The sequence below is a fragment of the Mchenga conophoros genome, linkage group LG4, assembly GCF_057382185.1.
Source record: "Mchenga conophoros isolate Kocher_MC1m ecotype Shallow Benthic linkage group LG4, M_conophoros_male_GT1.1, whole genome shotgun sequence".
Classification (NCBI taxonomy): domain Eukaryota; kingdom Metazoa; phylum Chordata; class Actinopteri; order Cichliformes; family Cichlidae; genus Mchenga; species Mchenga conophoros.
The window spans coordinates 26,743,505-26,757,961 of record NC_140529.1 but is presented as its reverse complement, the minus strand read 5'-3'; positions in this window follow the sequence as shown (position 1 = coordinate 26,757,961).

Here is a 14,457-nt window from a genome sequence, read left to right as displayed (position 1 = left end):
TGCAGGCAGTGGTCCAGTGTTGTGCAGTAGAGGGGGATTGTCAGCCAAGCTAAAGACGCGCTTTTTAAGAAAGTACTCTTTTGATGATGGCTTACATAATGCTACACAAAAGATTGTCGTGTGAAGGGGGAAAACAGCTAACATCTGCTTGAATTAGTGTCCGAGCTCAGCCTAAAGTGCACTGTGATGGAGAAGTTAAGATGCCAAAACAGGTTATGACATAATCCTAACTTATAGGCATTAATTAGGAAAAAGCTATGGTTTTTATTTTTAATAGTCCACCTCATTCTGGATATTTCTGCTGTGGTTTCAAGTGACTATCGCATATTTCTGACTATCTTAGCACGTCATCAATCAGCAGGCAGATGTTGGGGTCTGTGTTGATATTCTTTTTTCTGTTCAACCTTTACTATCTCATTTCAAATTCTCAGATAGGTCTCATTTAACAAATAAGCACTAGTGGATTAAACTTATGCCTATTTTTTGCCTGGTGTAGTAAAGTTTGGGAACTCTTGCTGTTGCCCCAAGGGTCCCGCAGATGGACAGAAGAGTGCCAGACAAGACAAAGTATGTGCACTCCATTTTGGAACTGTTTTCTTAATCTTATGCCAGATCTCACGATCTCCTGACCTGCCTGCGTCCTTCAGATCGAAGTTCGAGTGGAATGTTTTTTTTCCAAGCCATTAAACAACTCATTAGTGTGTCTCACGTACGCATACTCTTACACATACAATCACGGCATCCACTGATAACTCTGTTTGCTAATTATCATAATTAGTCGGTGTAATGAAAACTGTGAGAAAGCTCGGCGTCGAGCCACTCTGAATCGGTAGCCTTCTCTTTCTCTACTCCTTGCCAGGGAAAATGTGGCCATTATCGTGCCCTTTGAGGGCAGATGCACAAGAAGCAGATGACATGGTGTATGTTTCCCTTTGACGGGCATAACACAGCGTGGCCTGTGGTGGGAAGTTAGAATAGGGTCATTTTACTGAGACTGGTGAAAGAACTTTTATGGAACTAGATCTTCCTAAGCCCTGGGCTGACATCACAATCTTATGCAATGTTTTGTACTGTAGATGCACACAACTCACACTGAGAGTCTGGGAGGTGTAAAGAATGGGTTACAAAGTGGTGACTGTTGACATCAAAGAGGAACATGGCCAGTTAACTTGCCTCAGGAAATACAAATATATACATATATATATATATATATATATATATATATATATATATATATATATATATATATATATATATATATATATATATATACATATATATATATATATATATATATGTATATATATATATATATATATATATATATATATATATATGTATGTATATGTGTATATATATGTATATATTTGTAGGTATAACCTCCATGAGAGACATACCAGATGCCATCTTTGAAATGAGCCAAACATTACATCACAAAGCAGTTGGCAACCTTTTTTCATGTAGAAAGAAACTTTTTGTATCGTAAGAAAGAGTCCGCTCGCTGAAAAACCTTTTGTTGCACATTAGCTTTTTTAAATCTCCAAAGTTCAGATGGAAATTGTTTTCTCAGTCCTTTAATCCTTAAGGATTACTGGAAAACATACCTAAAAGTAGGTACTCATTGAGAAAACAAACACGGGTCTGTCAGTGTTACATTTTGTATTGAATATAATACAGTTTATGCAATAATAAGAAGCCATGCAACAAATGTTACTCAACTGATATCTGCTGGATGCTTCATTTCCATACTGCAAATCTTTTCTGTGAACTCCGGATTATACTAGTAAAAAATATATGAACGAATACAGTTTAAAAAGTAAAGTTTTCCTTTATAAATGTAACACAGTGAAAGTATAAAACAGAATAAAATATAAAAGTAAAAAAAAAGGATTACAGTATTTTACCTTAGTAAAACATTCAAGAAGCTTATTTTCACCACTGAAAAGTATATGAAAGTTATAGATCATTTAAGCATGACGAGAGGGCTGAAACAACTCCTGCAAAATAATCACCATGTTTACATGCAAACATGTTGGTGTGCAGCGCCACATTGCTGGATGTAAACTGTCTCCTTTCTGTTAAAAGCCTTGAGGGAAGTTCTGTGCTCTCTGGTTTCAAAGGATTGGGTGACAAAGCAGACGCTAGGCCATAAATAAATCTTCTGCAGAAAAATGTCTCAGAGGGCATTGCACAGGACGAGGCAATTACATAATTACACTTTGGTGAGATCTTTTGGGACCAAAAACAGCCAGTGGCTTGGGAATGTCTGCTGCTGTACCTTTTTTTTTTCCCAGCTTTTCAGGCTTGCATGATTACAGAAGCAGCATGGCCCGATTACCCTCCCACCTGGCCTTTTTGACACTCATGATACGAGTTGGTTTCATTATTTCCCCAATCAATGTTGTTATTTTGCATTAAAAGTGCCAAAAAATAACTGCTAGCAGCTGTGAATGTAATGATACTCACCACTTTTGCTATTGTCTTTTGAGTTAATAATAGCTGTTATTTCCCATTTTTTGTGTTAATTACTCGCACTTTTCAATAAATCACAGCTTTGTAGTGGATGTACAATATTTGTCAGCAACATCGGTTTAGTTGTTCAAGCCAGCCATTTACTTGGGAGAAGCTTAATCCATTAAGGCATGTAGACGAGGTCAAGGGTACCTGAATGGGGGAAAAAGGTTATTTTAAGCTACAATGATGATGAAGGGTGAGCCCTTTCAGAAACTACTGATCTACTGGGATTTCAGTGCGCAATCATCTGTGGGATTTTCAGAGAACTGCCCAAATAGAAAAACAAAAATGCGGTTAGCGGTGGTTCTGTGATCTGATGAGCATAAACAATCCGGTCATTAAGTGATGACTTGACGAATCCTACTTCCGGGCCTAAAGTAGTCTGCGTTTAATATGGCTTTTGTGTTGTTAACATGTTTAATGTTTTGTATTTTCTTCTATTTAATCTCAAAAAGCTCTAAGACAGTCAGTGATCACTGTTGACCTCCCTCGGCTTTTATTACCGCTAATCATTTATTTAAGCTCAGTTTTTAAAACCTTAGGATGTAACTACAGCCCAGCCCATGCAGCAGTATATGAATGACTAACCTCGTATTGTGGATGGATTATCTTAGTTGTTCTCCTGGCTGAAGTTTGGTCCTTTTACAGCATCCTGCCATGCGATTACATTTGTTCCTGACCACCGAGAACACTCACGTTAACTTTTATCGAGTGAAAAAAAAGTTAGCTTGTTTATATTATGCTAACATAGCTGTGTCGCTAGCGGTCACGTAGCACATCGTTATATACCAGCTAGCCCAACTTCAGTAACCCTACAAACGTCACTGCTGTTTAGTTTTCTGTCTATATTTATGTTGGAAGTGATAACAGAGCTGTACGTTTTAATTTGTTTCCAAAACCCTGCAGTCATGACATGCTATATTGTATTTAGATAGAAGCTAGCGAGCTAACTTCCTGCTAACTTCTGACTCCGTTAAATATCATAAATTCCGTTTTCATGGATGCCTGGATGTTAAGCTCAATTGTTACACCTGGTAGAGCAGAACGCTGATCATTTTATTAAAGATGAAAGACTTTAGACAGTTTTTCAACTCTCAGTAATGCCATAGTGATCATTTGATATATGGACCTGCAGCGGAGTTTAGGCCCAGACACAGCTAGTGACGTCAGACTTAACGACCGGATTGGAAAATTCAATTCAATTCAATTCAATTTTATTTATATAGCGCCAAATCACAACATAAGTCGCCTCAAGGCGCTTCATAGATACAGAGAAAAACCCAACAATCATATGACCCCCTATGAGCAAGCACTTTGGCAACAGTGGGAAGGAAAAACTCCCTTTTAACAGGAAGAAACCTCCAGCAGAACCAGGCTCAGGGAGGGGCGGCCATCTGCTGCGACTGGTTGGGGTGAGAGAAGGAAGACAGGATAAAAGACATGCTGTGGAAGAGAGACAGAGGTTAATAACAGATATGATTCAATGCAGAGAGGTCTGTTAATACATAGTGAGTGAGAAAGGTGACTGGAAAGGAAAAACTCAATGCATCATGGGAATCCCCCGGCAGCCTATGTCTATTGCAGCATAACTAAGGGAGGATTCAGGGTCACCTGGTCCAGCCCTAACTATATGCTTTAGCAAAAAGGAAAGTTTTAAGCCTAATCTTGAAAGTAGAGATAGTGTTTGTCTCCTGAATCTAAACTGGAAGCTGGTTCCACAGAAGAGGGGCCTGAAAACTGAAGGCTCTCCCTCCCATTCTACTTTTAAATACTCTAGGAACAACAAGTAGGCCTGCAGAGCGAGAGCGAAGTGCTCTAATAGGGTGATATGGTACTACAAGGTCATTAAGATAAGATGGGGCCTGATTATTTAAGACCTTGTATGTGAGCAGCAGGATTTTGAATTCAATTCTGGATTTAACAGGAAGCCAATGAAGGGAAGCCAAAACAGGAGAAATATGCTCTCTCTTTCTAGTCCCTGTCAGTACTCTTGCTGCAGCATTTTGGATTAGCTGAAGGCTTTTCAGTGAGTTTTTTGGACATCCTGATAATAATGAATTACAGTAGTCCAGCCTGGAAGTAATAAATGCATGAACTAGTTTTTCAGCGTCACTCTGAGACAGGATATTTCTAATTTTAGAGATGTTGCGCAAATGGAAGAACGCAGTCTTACATATTTGTTTAATATGTGCATTGAAGGACATGTTCTGGTCAAAAATGACTCCAAGGTTCCTCACAGCGTTACTGGAGGCCAAGGTAATGCCATCCAGAGTAAGAATCTTGTTAGATACCATATTTCTAGGCTTTTCAGGGCCGAGTACAATAACCTCAGTTTTATCTGAATTAAGAAGCAGAAAGTTAGCGGCCATCCAGGTCTTTATGTCTTTAAGACATTCCTGCAGTTTAACTAATTGGTGTGTGTTATCTGGCTTCATGGACAGATAGAGCTGGGTGTCATCTGCATAGCAGTGAAAATGTATGCTATGTCTTCTAATGATACTGCCTAAGGGAAGCATGTATAATGTAAACAGAATTGGTCCTAGCACTGAGGACTGAGAATCCGTCCTGCAACCATCAACAATGCCAACAACTACTGTATCAGAAATTCAAGCTGATGCTGCTGGTGCAGTGGTGTGGGTTTTTTTGGCACACTTCGTCATCAGCTGAGCATCATTTAAATTCCACAGTATTGATGTTAACCATGTCTAACCTTGACCAAAGTGTCATCTTTTATTGGCGACCCTGAGTAGGATAACATGCCATGTCACACAGCTCATTTTATCTCGGCCTGTTTTCTTGACGACAGAACGAGATCACTTTACTCACTTGGCCTCCACAACCAAAGATGTGATGTTGTTAGGGTACCTTCGGGTGGTGTTCAAATCAAATCAAATCAAATCACTTTTTATTGTCACATCACATGTGCAGGCACACTGGCACAGCACATGCGAGTGAAATTCTTGTGTGCGAGCCCCACAAGCGATATTTAGCAAACCTCGTGGGCCTTTGCGTGGTTAGTAATCCATCCTCGGATACAGCTTTAGCATGCTATCAGGTGCAAGGTCATGGTGCTGCATATCAAATGTAAGGGCTAATTGAATTAAACATTGAATAGAAGCATTACACTATGAACAGCAACTGTGTTAGAGAGATTTTCTCGACCTCTTGACAGAATGATTTGCTTCAAATGGATATCCCGAAAAAAAACTTCAGAGTTGTTCTAAGCTAAACCCACTGGAAATCAACAATCTAGTATTACACTACATTAACAAGCAGCTTAACCTTACTTTGTCCCAAAACATACTTCAGGTGCATGTTAGTACTTCTGTCTTGTGCTGAAGGTGATACCTCAACAGATTAGCGATTTGATAGTGGGGCCTGGATTAAAGCATGTTGTAATTAAACGCTGATGCACCGATGGCAAGCATCCATCCTAAACAACATGGCCAAAGCAAAGTCTGAGAGGAGATGTGTGTGTCTCGGTGCTGCTTCCTGTGTGCAGAATGAAGTGCGTGTGTAAATAAGCAGAGCGCATATTAAAGCAAATATTTGTCATCAGTACTCCTCATGAAAAAGAGATGACAGTGTATTTAATCAAACTGGCAAATGGGTTCTGTGTACTTTCAGATGCCCATCTAATGAGTGGTAAAGGTTTCTACAATCAAATTTCAGCTCCAATGTTTGTGCTAGTTTATGGTTTCAGTAAAATGGATCCACTGCAAAGACCCAAAGCAGGTGAGTGTGACGTACGAGTTTCGATTGCTTAGAATTCTAACCCTCGCTCAGTTATGTTTAGTCAAGTCATCATGCAATGATTCCTCCACCATATAAAGTATGAAACATTAGTAGAGACCATAATTATATCAGTAATAGCCCTTTGCTAAGATGATGGATTGCACTGCTGAGGGAACCAGGAGGGTGTGTTGTTTACTGCATGATTGGGAACATTTGGACTATTTTAAAACTCGGGACAGCAGAAGAAGGTGAAATTTAATATCTTCACAATCACTGCTGGAGCAGAAGTGCTGTGAACTGATGTCAACAAGTTGAACAGCTGCAGCGAGACAAGGCAGCCTCTCCTGTCAAACCACAGCTGAAGGCAGAGCCCTCACCATCCAAATCTGGAATAATAACCTCACTGATGAATATTTATTCCAGCCCAGGTCAATTAATTTGTTGCTTGCACGCTGCAACTTCAGCCAGACCTAAAGGAGGAGACAAGGGCTTTTTTGACCCCTCATCACCCATTTGCCTGATTACGTAAATGCGTTTCAATGTTTCCATTGATGACCTCCAGCATTACTGACAAGCAACTATTGATCTACCAGTTGTGTTTTGGTAGGCATCTGCGCAAATGAGCAGAATGGTAACACCCATCAAACTGCTAGAATATTCCTGAATGAAATGAAGAATGCTTACGAGTTTTCTGTGCCAAGCCTGTTACCTGCAAACACACACGCACACAAACCGGCACACGTAACTCAGCAGTTACGTGTGCCGGCTTGTGTGGTCCTAGTATTGTGGTCCTGTGCAGTGTCTCATACGTGGTCCATCCATACAGATTTACAGTGTTTGCATTATATAAAATGTACTTTTAACAGGTCTGTAAAGATAAACTCCCATTCTGGAAAACAAAAGCAGTAAAAACTGGATCTAGTGATTCGCAAATATCATAAAGTATTTAAAGTGAGACATTTTCAGTATTTCATGAAAATTGTTAGCTCATTTTGAATTTGGTAGCAGCAACATATTTCAAAAGATCTGGGACAAAGCCCATGTTTAGCACTGTGTAGCATCCACTGTTCTTTTAATAACAGTCAGTAAAGATTTAGGAACTGAGGAGACCAGTTGCTGGACTTTGGGGAGGAAATGCTCTCCCATTCTCATCTGGTATAAGATTCTATAGATTCTAGCTTGGCCTTTCCTGAAAAAGACCGTCCCTCTTTTCTTTAGCCTGGAGGATGTTGTGTCATTGTTTTTCCAATAGGAAACAATAAAACTGGAACTCATGTGCAGTGTCTAATATTGACACAATGTGATTCTAAAACACCACTTAAGCACCTAAAAACTCCTCAAGCATCTCCCCCACATCCTCGATCTCTTCCTGGAACCTTTAAATAGTGTTCTGGCCCAGGGGAGGACAAAGGAGAAAACAGGCGAGTGTGTACGTGTGCTACACCCAGGAATTGACTTTGCACTAAAATTAGTGCACAGATACATTTACACACACTAAATGACCACATGGTGACCCATTGCATTCCTGTTGCTAATCCTTATCTTACAGGATCTGTCAACTATACACTAAATAGCTGCTCAAGCTGGGAGACAGGTCCAAAGTGGTAGCTAAAGAGAAAAAGTGCCTAGAAAAATGTATATTATCTAAAACAGAATACATTCCCAGTGCATCAGTGCCATTGCACCAATATACCAAGATTAGTCAGTAACTGATTCATAAATAGTACAGTGATTAACTGAGATTATCTGCAGATTCGTTTCTACTTATTCAGTGTTGCCAGTCTAGTTTGAATGAAAACATATTCTGAGTCACCATCTCTTCTTTGACTGGCAACCTTTAAGCACTGAGAAGTGAGGGAACCAGCAGCTAAAGTTTTGAAAGCCAAACATTTTTCCATGCTTGCAGTTTGCCTCTGTTTTAGTTTTAAAATTGCATGAAAGGCCTTGGTTGTAGGGAGGCCACTGTAGCCTTCACTGAACAAGGGTAATCCCTGCCCATCTTTATTTCTGAAACACTCAGCCTCCCTATGGTCTGTTTATGCCAAATCATATTAGAAGAATCCTTTAATTGTCCCACAAGGGGAAATTTGGGTGTAACAGCAGCAAGAAATACACATATACAAACAAACAGTGCACAAGACACAGAACAGAAACATACACAATTTTTACATATTTGCATACCTACCTTTAGATATTCCATCACGTATTTCTCCTGCTTATCTCCTGCTGCCTCTATTTGATGTAAAACGAGCAAAACATGCAATGTCATATTTTTACTTAAATATGGAGTTTCAGTAATTCGTAAATTAATGTTTTGCTTTTGTTTTTTTTAACCTTTTTGCACAGAATCCCAAAGTGAGATGCTTTTCATCGTGTGTACCTCTCTGCCTCTCTGTGCCTGTTCATGCAGTATAACCAGGATGGAAAAAAACACCATCAATCATAGTGCATACGTAAACCTCGTTTCATCAGCTCACGATCATCTTTCATCTTCAAAACGCCACTGTGAAAAGTGGAAACGCTTTCTTTCCAGTGCTATGAGTTTCTTTCAGGAGCAGGGCCAGTCAGCTGATCCAGCTCCAGTGGCCCTGCTAGATCCAGTGATTGCATCAATATCCCTTAACACACCCCATTCACTTTCCCCCCCCCCCTCTTCTTTTAATTAGCGATGGAAAGTAATCGTCTCTCACGAAAGGGATGATGTATTGTTTTTAAAATAGACTTGGCAAAGCAGTTGACTTTTGTCCAGATTATTTCAAAGTCTGCCAAAATTTAAATGACACAAATAATCCTGGCTTCTGGGAAAAAGGATGATGGCGTATGTGCTGCGTCTCCTTTTCAAAGTAATCTTTCAGTTGACAAAAGAGTGTGCCACATGCACATTCACATGGGGTCACAGCATTGCAAGTACATCATTTTCACTTAAATTCTGGCAAGGCACTTCCTTTTTTCCCGTTCCCTTTTGCTCGTATAACTCTTGCTGTCTTGAGATCAGAAGGCTGACTTTTCCTTGGTCTTTGTGCTGATTCCAAGGTGCCAAGGTAAGTGACAAGGAAAGTAAAGAGATCAGGGCACGACGTTGATTACCTAGCCCACAGGTGTAAAGCTGATCCCTCTCTCTGGCACAAGGATGTCCTTAAGTGGTGCGCTGCTCCTCTTCTGTTACCCGTTACTCTCTTTGGACAGAAAACTTGCCCTGTTTTCAGTGCTCTACTTGAGCAGAGATACAGTAGCTTCTGTTACTCTTGTGGCTCTTTTACATCACATTAATTAGACTGCACTGGATAGCCAGTACCTACTTTGTTACCCTGCTATGCAACACATTACTTAGTTTGCCAGAGGAGCGATGATGTATCATTATCATATGTATCACTTGTCAAACTACAGGTACTGGATTCGTGATATATTGTGTATTTGCTTTTAAAGCGACAAAGCTGATAATATTAAATGTTACATTATTATTTTTGATAATTTACTGTAAAGGACACAAGTGTTATCATGTCGACCTTGGCCTGCTCTTCCCCTTTCACTCTTTCCCCTCTAGAGTTCCTAATCAGGGGATCACGTGTCACCTCATGCCGAGCTTTTTTCTGCATTGTTTTCCTTTGGGGCGACCTGCTTAAATCAAGCATAAACTACCTCTGTAATCTCAGGACAGGCAGGGCCGAAGAGAAAATTGTGCTGTGACGTAAGAAATAATCTTCTTGTTTGGAGAAATTGCAGCCCGAGCATAATGAGGAAATTGCTTTGTGTGTGTGTGTGTGTATTTTGGTCTGTATTATTTACTTATTTTTTAATGGGGAAGCTTTTTGCTTACTTAAATATGCATTTAATATGTTAACTATTTTTAGAGTCTTTGTTTGCTTCCCTTCAATTTCTTTCAGTTATATTTTATTATGATACTAGAAATTCAGTGTATGCATGTATAAAATCCATGATCACTGTAACACACTGGGAACATTGGCGACCCTTTCGCTGTTTGTATACTTTGGGTCTCACACAGCAGTGGGAAACATTAGCGTCCCACAACCGGATAGCAGAAAGGCCACTACTGCAGTAAACATCCACTTGTAAAGTCTGAAGCCTAAAAGATAATCTCACCTAGAAAAGAAAGAAGATGATATCGACCATCTGCTTAGTCTGGAGGGGATTTCATTGGCCTGCTGCAGCTGAGTCGAGTCATGGGGATGATTAGGCCTCCCTGGTGTCTCATTCCACTGGGTGCCAGGTTCAGTGTCACCACTGATTGGATCCTCTAATCTTGTTCTACGTGAATTAAATTTAAAGCAAGGAAGAAGATGACCGCATTCACTTTGGGTCTGCTCCACATCTCTGTGATGGTGTGTCGCTGCGACTCCTGCTTCGCCTCTTCCATGATTAACAGGTATAGTATCAGACAAACCGTTTTTATCTGACATTAACAGATATCAAAGGTTATCTGAGTTCAAACAATGCAGTGAGTAACCACAGCAGCACAGTGAATATATAAGTTAAATATGAGTTTTGACTGACAACAGGCTAATTAACCCTAATTGATGCAGTGAGTTGCTTCTCCTTTTTTTTTTTTAAATAACCCTATAAGAAGACATATCCTAAAGAGGTTGCTGAAACTATTAAAAATGGGGTAAGAACATGTTATTAAAATCTGGCTGGACCCTCAAGGAAGAAATGTGGTAGAAAGAAAAATCTTAATTTGCCCATGCATGTTAGAGAGGCCCCTTCACTGTCCACTTTTAAATCACGTCTTAAAACCCACTTTTATTCCTTGGCTTTTAACCTCAGTGAGACTTAGTTTCTTTTTTAATGCAGTAGTTATTTAATTAATGATTTCACTCTTCTTTTATTTGTTTTTTATTTATATCTCATGTAATTTTATTTTACAGTTCCAATGTACAGCACTTTGTGTCAGCTGTGGTTGTTTTAAAGTGCTTTATAAATAAAGTTGATGATGATGATGATGATCATCTATTCGGGACGCCGAACAAACAACAAGAGTTTGATTCCAAGTTTATTATGTGTCTCTGTTTGCCCCGCAGAGGGTTCCATACTGGAGCTGACGTCGCTTGTTGCCCAGATATCGTTATGGTAACCCTGGCTGTTGGCTCTTTTAGGTGTGGAAGCTGTTTTGTCCTGAGGGAGCTGCTGTGCCACACATTCAGCGGAAAGAAAACAGCGCACCATTCACAAAAACAGATTTACAACACTGAATGAGCAGTTTTGTTCTTTGAACATGGAGCCAGCTGGTGCGCTTCTTAAAGAAACAGGCTTGTGGTCGAACTGGGTGCCAGCGAATACAGCGAAGGATCATCTCTATCATAATTTTCAAACTCTGGAATTGTATTTATTTTGTGAAAACATCATCGAGAAGATTTGAATAAGTAAATAAGAAAATATTTAGTCTTACGGCCAGCACAATTTGGTCGGATATTGGTTGACATAAATAAACAATGCCCCGTTTGGCACTTAGGCCTGCAGTTGGCTGTGCTCTGTATATGAATGTACAAGAGTCGCTGGCTGACAAGACCGGTTTAATGTTGACCTTTATCACTCAAGGGCTGGACACAGTTGAGAGGAATCCATCACTCCTCAGCTGTCACCATAAACAAACCCTTCTCAAGTATCCAGTTCCATTTAAATTATCCTTCAATGAAATCACAAGTTTTATTTTCCTTTATTGTTTTCCAGACTTCACTAACCAAGTTTAAGGGGAGACCGGATACTTTTGCAGGCATGACAAAACAGGAGAATGACATAAAACGGGCAAATCAGACATTTAAGGAGACAGAGATACACAAAACAGTGATGACTACCTGCACCTGTTAATCCTATAATGTATCACTTCCACCTCAGGACGAGTAGCTCATTTGAGCTGCAAGTAGATGCTGGGGATGCTGAAATGGAAGCGTGCAGTATATACGGAGGACAGGAAGGCTGCATGTTAGCTATTGCTTCTTATTTTCTGAAGCAACTGTATTATAGGTTAAAATAAATAAACAAGTAAAAAGTGTGATACCGCACACAGCCAAGTCCTCTAAGTACAAAGTGCTACTGGTTATGAGCCAACAATGACCATAAAGTTGGGATCACTTTTGTTTCCTGGCTCTGGCTGTCTCTGTCAAGGTCAGAGGAGCCAGAGCCAGAAGATCAGAGGCATTAATAGACAAACATTTACTGAGATATGACATATAGGATTGCAAGCCCGTGCATGCACCGTGCCTAAATGACAATGTTTGCAAAACAAAATTTGCATGAAATGAGAACGCAAAGTGGGAACAACAATAAACTGACAGCATGTAAATGTGACTACTGCAATCTGCTGAATGCAGTTTTTGTTGCTGCTTGTGTGACCGGACACACCCACTGTGAATAAATATACATATTGTCTTTCACCGGGCTCGGGGAATGGAAAAAGCCTGAATCCCATCCAACATATTGTACCTGCTGGATTCTCCTATTCCTCCCCTGAGTGTCATGAGACACTCAGCTGTCAAAGATGAGGCCAAAATGAGTGTCAGTGTGCTGTGTGTATGTATGTGTTTGTGCAAATGTGTAAGGTTATTGTAGCTGAAACGACATTAAAAATTAGCAAGGATTACTTGAAATTTGATACAGCATAATCCTGTTACGCATGCCAATGTAACGTGAAATCGTTTTTAAATTTTTCTTGGTAGGCAAAACAATGAAACTTGAGTAACAACTGAAAAAACACAAAGGGGGCAAAATCAAGTTGAAATCGCCCAGGCTGATAAAATGAAACCAATAAATAAATTAGCCAGAAACTTCTTTAAACACTCAACAGCAGAAGATTTTGACAAGTGTGTTGAGTGTTGGCCGTGTTAGTGAAACACATTTATCTGTGATCTGGCACTCTATTGCTTTTTAAAATGAACTGTAAAACTGTGTGGCTCCAACAGAAAATGCCAAACTGATTGTATCGCGTAATCTCAGATGCTACAATTACTGGCTCTGCGCTAAATGCTCATATCAATGTGCTAACAACTATCATGCTAACATGTTTTAATGCTAAATACCGCTTACATCAGTTTTTTGGCTATGAAGGTCTTTATATACTGTATATACGTAAAATCTGTGCAAATATTTCCTGCTTTAAAAAGAATGATTGGACTCTTCTTATTGCAGCTATTCATATTTCATATTTTTCAGATAAACAGATCAGCCTAATCAAGCCAATGCATTTGGCAACAAGTGTGTTGGCACAGTGGCAAAACTGGCATTGGTATAAATACAAATAGTAAAATAATACTATTTTACCGAGTACACATGGATGATGCTGCTCCACGTCTGAAATAATTTGTCATTTGTGGCCACTGCTCTGACAACAAGAGCTCAAACTGCTGCAATGACATCCTATAATAAGTGCGAAAGCAGTCATCATACAACTAACACTCCTGGATCAAACCATGAAATTCTCTTTAGAATCAGATGAACAACAGAATCTCAGTTTTTTCCTCTTCTTGTTTCAGGACCAGCTCATCATTGCTTGATGTTGACTATTTTGTACAGTGCATTTTTAAAGGACAAATTTACTGCAGAAATGCAACGCACTGTGTTGTACATGTTATATGACAAGTTCAGATTAGAAAAATTCTAAACTTTGCTTTGTTTTTTTTTCAGTGTTCTGTGTGTAATGGCCTGTAAATCTATAGAATAAAAATCTATGTGTGAATATAAATCACACATAGAGACAAAAAAATTGATTCTCTTCTATATAATGCTAGATTCTGAGTGCTTGTGTAAGAGTTAATCCCATTACCAGTCACGTGCTTCCGCACTGTTCAGATTGCATTTCTTTTATTTACATGGGTTAGCATTTCTGCTGCAGCAGTGTCCTTACATGAGAAATATGGCAACATGATCATTTTTGGTGTGGCAATTTAAATGCAGCAGGTGAGTATCAGTATTTTTTGCCCCATTGTCAGTCACCCTACCGCCATCATCGACTGACAGTCAGCAGGCCTCCATTGCACTGCCAGATCTACCGAGAAAACTTATGTAATTGCCATGTCATCAGAATTATATAATTACCTAATTTAATCCTGATGCACTCACAGAACACCATTATGGTGTCATGGTGTCTTTCCCCCCTATTTACACTAAAGATCAAGGATTTATAAAAGGCTAATTTATGATTGAATTACTGAATTTTGTGGCATTCCCCGTCTTCTTATGTGACAGCAATATATCACA